At 28.4% G+C, this 7,440-nt stretch overlaps 1 long non-coding RNA gene across 1 annotated transcript; it reads left to right on the top strand.

The window, feature by feature from the left end:
* Positions 1 to 531: 531 nt before the first annotated feature.
* On the top strand, positions 532 to 6,317 carry LOC147814245 (uncharacterized). The gene is made up of 3 exons (XR_015432731.1): positions 532 to 760; positions 4,525 to 4,647; positions 6,137 to 6,317. It is a non-coding gene; the product is annotated as an uncharacterized LOC147814245 (long non-coding RNA).
* The last annotated feature ends 1,123 nt before the right edge of the window (positions 6,318 to 7,440 follow it).

Here is a 7,440-nt window from a genome sequence, read left to right as displayed (position 1 = left end):
AAGGATATATTGCAGAAAATGTCGACAGATCATATTATTGATACTGTTGCCATGAGCTCGGAAGTTTTAAAGAAATTATTATTACCAGCCAGTTCTCTTGACTAAAGCATCAATAATATGATTTGTTGAGACGTTTGTAGATGTATCGTGTACGTTTTAACCCTTACAGTCACTACCCAAGTAGCACAGGGATATTGTAACAGCTTTAGTTTACATTGACCGACATTGTCAATATTGGCGAAAATCGAAATTGTGTGTACGATATTGTACGATTCCCGTCGATTTCACATTAAAAATATGTTTGTAAAACTTATCATTTAAAACTTTATTGTGTCCTTAAATCAAAATTAATCATTTAAAAGACAAAAAATTACGTCAAATTGTTATAACTCCAAAAAATAAGTTTGAAATATAAATTTAGAGACATCCGGACAATATTTGATATCAATATTGCAATCGTGTTTTTGTCACGACATCGATTTTTTCTCTAAATACTGAAATCTACGATCTATACCACTCGGAACCGTAACCATAACCCGTTAAAATGCTGTTTATCATTTACCGCTACACCTGCGATCTATTTATCTTTTGTCTACTTATATTTAAATCTAAATTCGTCTCATAAGATTTATACCTTAGCTCATAATGTAAATGGAATGAAAATTATTTCGATTTAGCGAGCCCGAAAACTCAAACCAGCTGAAGATGAAGGGGAATTAATGCACCTTGTTGAAGTGAACGAATTCTCTGATCTTGGCAGGTATGTGCTGTTTTTAATATATATAATTAAACTATATATTGCAAGAATTACATTGATTTCCACCTTTTTCTTGTCCAGGCTGCTTAACTATTTAATTATATCACGTTATTCAATTCTCATATTCACAAACAGTGGCGTAATTTTATAGTATGTTTGGAGATGTTACGCCTTCTGACATGCTTATGTTTATATTTTTCACACCTGCCAAATTGTACGTTTGATGAAAAATATTTTTTAATACTTGAACTAATTAAAAATTTAAGAGCTAAGTGAGCTAACAAATGGATCATATTTGCATATTTTTTAATTATTAATTTGTCATGGTAGATTGAAATGTTTTTTTTCTTCAAAATTTTAAATTGAAGATTTATCTAATGAATTGAAGATTTATCTAAAGATTTATATCTAATGTTGCTGCTAGTAAGAAGTTTTTTTTTCAACCGTACAAGTTTGCAGTATATATATATGTGTGTGTGTGTGTTTATGTGTTTAATTATTAATTAATATTATGCTTACTGTATCTAATTATTATATAATGTTTAAATTACAAAAAAAAAGAATTGAATCATGAAAATTTTATATGTCTACATCAGAGGTCGCCAAAGTGGTCTATATAGACCCCCAGGGGTCTATTTAACATAAGCGGGGGTCGATCCGAACCGGAAGGGTCGATTGGTCGAAGGATTATCAGCATTTTTCAGATATATGGCAATTAGAAATAAAGAAGAAGACTTGGAAATATATACAGGTAATCTTCAAAAATTGAGCGACGATTTTAAATTGCGTTTTGTTGATTTGGAAAACATTGACATCCCTGATTGGATTATTGCGCCATTTTCTGTTCAAATTGAAAACGTGGACATCAACCTGCAAGATGAGCTTGCTGAATTATTATGGGGATTTGAAGCAAAGACGCTTTTTAAAAATTTAACAATAAGCAAATTTTGGACGAATATAAATATAATGCAAAAATATGTAAAACTTTACGAAATAGCTCAGCCATTTATGATAGCATTTCCAAGTTCCTATATAATTGAAGCTGGTTTCAGTCACGTAAATTCAATCTTAACCAAGAACAGAAATAAATTAAATGTGGGGATTTAAGATTAAAATTGACCAATTTTGAACCCAATGTAACGAACCTTGCAAGAAAAAAAAAAAATAAATAAACACCTGGCCTACCCATGTCATTGATTAAGAAAGCAATAAATCCGTTGTCACTTTACTTATTATTTCTACTTACTTATAATTACTTATTATTTCATAAATATTAAGGTATTAATATTTCAACATTAATATATTTTTCATAAAACTATTGTTACACTATGTACTATTACTTTAATAAATGTTCAAAATCATAAAATAAATGTACAAACACAGTATCCAATAGAGTTTTATTTTAATTAACAGAAAATTACTTTTCTGGGGTCGATGGAGATTTCGAAAAATTATGTAGGGGTCGATGATCAAAAAAGTTTGGCAACCCCTGGTCTACATCTTACTTTCCGAACCGAGTAGCTCATTAATCAAGTAATTCATAATTTCAGAAGGGGTTTTAACTTACATAAACTGAAGTTTGTTAACTATTAAATTATATCACATTATTCAATTCTGATATTCCCAAAGATCTTGTTTACTTTTATTAGTTCTGTGCACTATAACAATTTGTCTGCTTTTCTCGGACTAAAAAAATGTCTGAAAGATGACGAACTTGTTCAACGTTCCTCCCATTTGCTCGTGCCAAAGAATAGGATATCTCTCCTGATACTATTCTTTGGGTACATATATGCATTTATTAGGGTACATATAGGGTATCAGCACACCTAGAAAGTCATGGATTTCTATATTGAACAAAATTTGTCATGATCTTTACTATTATTTTTTTAAAAATTGCGGATTTAGGTTACTGAAAAATCTTAACTTTAAAAATGGAATCTCCCTAATTTCATAGCATTCTGAATATCTGAATTTATAACAAAATATCCAATCTTAATCGTATCTTATTAAAATATAAAATGTTTCAATTGTGTTCTTTAAAATAATTAAGGAAAGAACATCCTTTCTAGAGCGAATAATCTTTTAAACTTCAGTGATTTCAGAATCTCATTAATTATTTTATTTGTTTAATTTTTTTTTTATTTTAATCAATTTAAAATTCTTGTTTAGGCTTTTTATGTTACACCTACTTTTAAGAAGAAAAAAAGCAGCCTTAAAAAGCTATATAAAAGTTATTTACTTTTGTATTTTTATTCAGCTATTTAAATGCTTTAACTCTTTCTTTACTCAATTTTTTAAGTTTAATATCAATAAATGAGAAGATTTAGAGCCCCGTAGCAGATTTGCAGAGACACAGCAACATTTTCACTGAACATTACAAAGTTCTTGCAGAAAGATTTTTCTTTTGAAAAAAAAAAAAATTACCTTTATTTATTTTTTGACAGAAATTTACCAGTTATATTTGAATCATGCATTTGAATAATAACTTTTTGGCGTGTTCAATATACGCCAATAGTAGCATAAGTTGATGGGTTTTTTTCTGTTGTATTTTCGTCAGTTATTGATGCTGATTTTCAAGTGGATTTTAAATATCCCGATAAGCAACCTGAAAAATTCGAATCTTGTATTTGGGTATTTACTTTTTAGGTCAATAATTCTGTCGAATTTTATCAGTTATTGCTATTGATTTCTCCATAGTTTTTAAATCTGATATTTATTATACGATATTTTTATACAACAGCCTAATCAAGAAACGGAACACTCATTTGAGGTGACCAATTCGTGTGAATTTGTAGTCAATCTTTATTTTTCGCCGAGTAATACTGCCGATTTAATAATTTGCATTTTTTTTTTACTGTGATGACAAAAGGCGAAGAAAATAATTTCTATATCCCCCTGCCTCCCAACAAAATGCGAAAATGTTGCATGTAATGTTATAATGAAAATTATACGCTCAATTTAAAAAAAAGTTATACATAGTTTTTTGTTTTAAACACAGTGCTTTTGTTATTTTAAATTAGTAACATAACTGTTTATTTTTGTGAAAAGTATCTTGCAGAAAGATATTAGTGCTAGAGAGTTTTGTCGCAAATAGCTCGAAAAAATTCTGCTTCAAGGATTCAGAGTATAACAGCTTTGGTTATACCTATCATTTCAATTAATGTTATTATAATGCTTTTTTGAATTTATTGTAGTGTTTTTGTCGGATAAAATAGTAACTTCGGTAAATCATGACAACTTCTTGGAATTATTGATGGAAAGTCAGGGATTTGAAAATCTAAAATGTCGCAGATACCATGTACATATCAAAATGAAAAGCAATCCATAGCTGAATATGTCCCAACTTTGCAACATATTTTAACTTATGTGATTCTTAAGTCAAATATGACTGCACAGTCAATAAAACAATTATCACATGATAAGTGTTTTAATGGTATGGGTATTTCTCTGCACACTATTTATACATAGAATTCTTGATAATTGGATTCGTTAACATACAATCTGATATTGCAATGTTTAATATATTTATGCACAGGCCATTGCTTTGGAAGCTTCTCATGTACAAAGTAAAGAACTAATGCAAGAACTCTTTTAGAGAATAAAGTGACTGAAATAAGAAATAATATAAAAAATGAAAAATGTAGATAATTCCTTTCTTCAGCAATCCTATGCCCGTTTTACTTGTGTGGTCTTAATTGATGGGTACATTTTGTAATGGTTATTAAAACATTATATATATATATATATATATCTTTTTTTTCTTTCAGATATGTTATTTTGAAACCATCTGTAAAGGCTATTTATGTTCTTTTACTTCAACACCATCTTGGAATTGGCGATGAGGAAACAGTGTTTTGAAAGCCTCTCTGCTGTTACAAACGCCATCTTAGGTAATTTTATAGACTTAGAATTTTAAAATTTGTAATAAGACTTTACTTTTTCGTGAGTCACTATCTTGCAATAAAATTATCAGTTATTCCTTAAATTAACTACCCTGGTCCTTCCTGTTTTATTTTGCTTAGTTTGTATTCTGAACTCTAATACTTTTACAGCATTGTATGTTTCAAAGTTAGAAAGTTAGCCGCTCTTAAGGTTTTGTAATGTTTTTCATGGCATCTTCTTCTAGTTATCAGGGTTTGTTGATTTAAATCAGCTTGATTTATTACATGATTTAAATCAAATGATTTTTTTTTTTTAAAAATCATTGATTTTGAAAGTTAAAAAACAGTGTTTTTAAATTATTGATGCTTTTATTATTATTTTTTTTTCTAGTTTTAAAACTTATTTTAAATAAATTGCTACATTAATTAATTTTAGTTATTGAAATTGCTTTCTTTCTTGGTGTATATTAAATTCCAACACATTTGAAATTGCATTTTTAAAAAATTATTTGATTCTTAAGATTGATTGATGGCATTAAATGTACAAATTAAAGTACACATTTAATGCTGTCTTAATATAGACTTGCATAGCTGTAGAGAGTAATTAATAAACATGAATTTAAAAAAAAAATGCAAATAATGTTAATTAAAATTCTACCTTTTGATTAAAAAAGCATGGAATTAAAATCTACATTATATTTTATTAGTGGAAAATGTTTATTTCTAAAGCTATAGTAGAAAGATGGGTTATATTAGAAAGAAATTACCTTAATATGTCAAAAATAGAAGGAAAGAAAAGGGGGCTGATGAATTCAGATGTTTTTTTCCTGATATAGTGTCATTCTTCCCTTTCAAAGTCTATTTGAAGCAGCAGAGTTATTAACTGGTAATTTTTTCTCATAATATGTTTATAGTATCTTTGACATAATCAGATTTTCTATAAAGAGATTTTGTGAAAAAAAATTTCAATGAGTACATAGATTTTTTAAAAAACTTTTTAGCTTAACTTATCTATTTTGATATAAGATTAAAAATTTATTACCACTTAGCAGTACCTTTACAAAATACTTCACTATATCTAAATCAGCACTGTGGTAACCTCATGTTAGATGTGGAATTTGTATTGACTAGCCGGGTTCCAATCCCAGCCGATACTGGGATTGGAACCCAGATCGCCTCATCGAAAGGTGACCAAATATTTTTAAAAAAATTATTCGACGAAAAACTTTTTTCTGTCTATTATATTATAAAACATAATATTTTCCATATGTTATTAACTTACTCGTAAAGGGCCCCCATATAAAAATAGGCACGGTGCTCCTGGAAACATAAAAACTGCTCTGATTCTATACAAAAGAATTGTCAACCTAGGGCTGTTAGTAGTACTTGCGTTGTGCTCATGTCTACTTTAGTTCATGTAATTTTTCAATATAACTATTTGTCTTTTAATTTAAAAGTATTAAAATTAACCACAGTTCATGTCTTATTTTTTTTTCAGCTGCTACCTTCAAACCGTTCAAAGAAACTAGCTGACTAGAAAAAGCTGAAAAATTTGGTGAAGTTCTTGCCACCGCCAATGACCGGGAAGGCAGGAAGACTAAGTTTGCCTCAACTGACAGTTTTATTTTAGAGACAATTGATTGTATTAAAGAATGCAATAAATTATAAAAATTAGTATATTATTCTTTACTATTTAATAAAGATTATATTTCATTTACACATTTGATAACTGTTCAAGCCCTATTGGATATTTTGGCAACACTTTAATGGATAAAGGCTATAAGTAAATTAGATCGCAGCTTATTGTACCATGCTTACCCTTTTTTAAGTCAGAAATCTGAGGAAGTGACTCCTGTTATTTTATTATAACTATCAGTGTAAATATTGCTCTTTTTTCTTTTTAATCAGTTTTCTTAAAATCGAACCTGATGCTGTGAAGATAAGGAATTTTGTTTTCCCATACATACTATTTTAGTAAAATACAGATTATATAACAATAAAACGTCACAGCAAAAAAGTTTATCGTTTTAAATTAAACATATTGTGATTTTAATCTACATAGTAAAATATAGATGTTGTAAAAATTATTGCACAAATCACTTAAAATAATAAAATTATTTCACAGTATAAATGGCTGCTTGTACCCTGAAAAAGGGAAGAAATATCTTAACAAAACTATTTACTTTCTAGCTTATTTTCTGGAATAATAGTAAAATATACCTGCCTACCCAAACTTATTAAATATTTATAATTAAAAAATTCTACAAGTTTTGGGAATAACAAATAATTTAATTTTAAACAAGCTAGAACGGTTTTGTTAGGTTTTTCCAGCTTACAAGCAGGCATGAATATTTTCAAAAACTAATTTTTATTTTCTCAAATAACGTAATTTTGGCGATTGTCTGCATTCCACAGCATTCGTTTTTTGAATATCGTGTTGACGATGTCGGTTGACATAGTACAACGTTTGTAAATGCAGAGAGATGTCGATCGACGTTACCCAACGTTCCTACAATATCGAACAATATTGTTTTGCAATATTGAATATACGTTATAAAAGGGGTCCATTTTTATATAGTACAATATTTCGCTACGATATTGTACAATGTTCAAAGCTAAGTTTTTACGATATCGTTTTTGTGAATTGTGCTACTTGGGTATCTTTATTCAGCAATCAAAGACAAATATTTTTGTGTGTTCTGTGCTACTTTTTACCGAATTAAGGGAAAAATGTATTTAATAAAATAAAATTATGCTTATCTATATAAGGAAACAATTTTGTAAAATATAATGTTCGTGTTT

Source organism: Parasteatoda tepidariorum, chromosome 3 (genome assembly GCF_982258835.1).
Source record: "Parasteatoda tepidariorum strain Cologne lab strain chromosome 3, Ptep-v5.0, whole genome shotgun sequence".
Lineage (NCBI taxonomy): Eukaryota > Metazoa > Arthropoda > Arachnida > Araneae > Theridiidae > Parasteatoda > Parasteatoda tepidariorum.
This window is presented reverse-complemented; position numbering and strand designations above follow the sequence as displayed.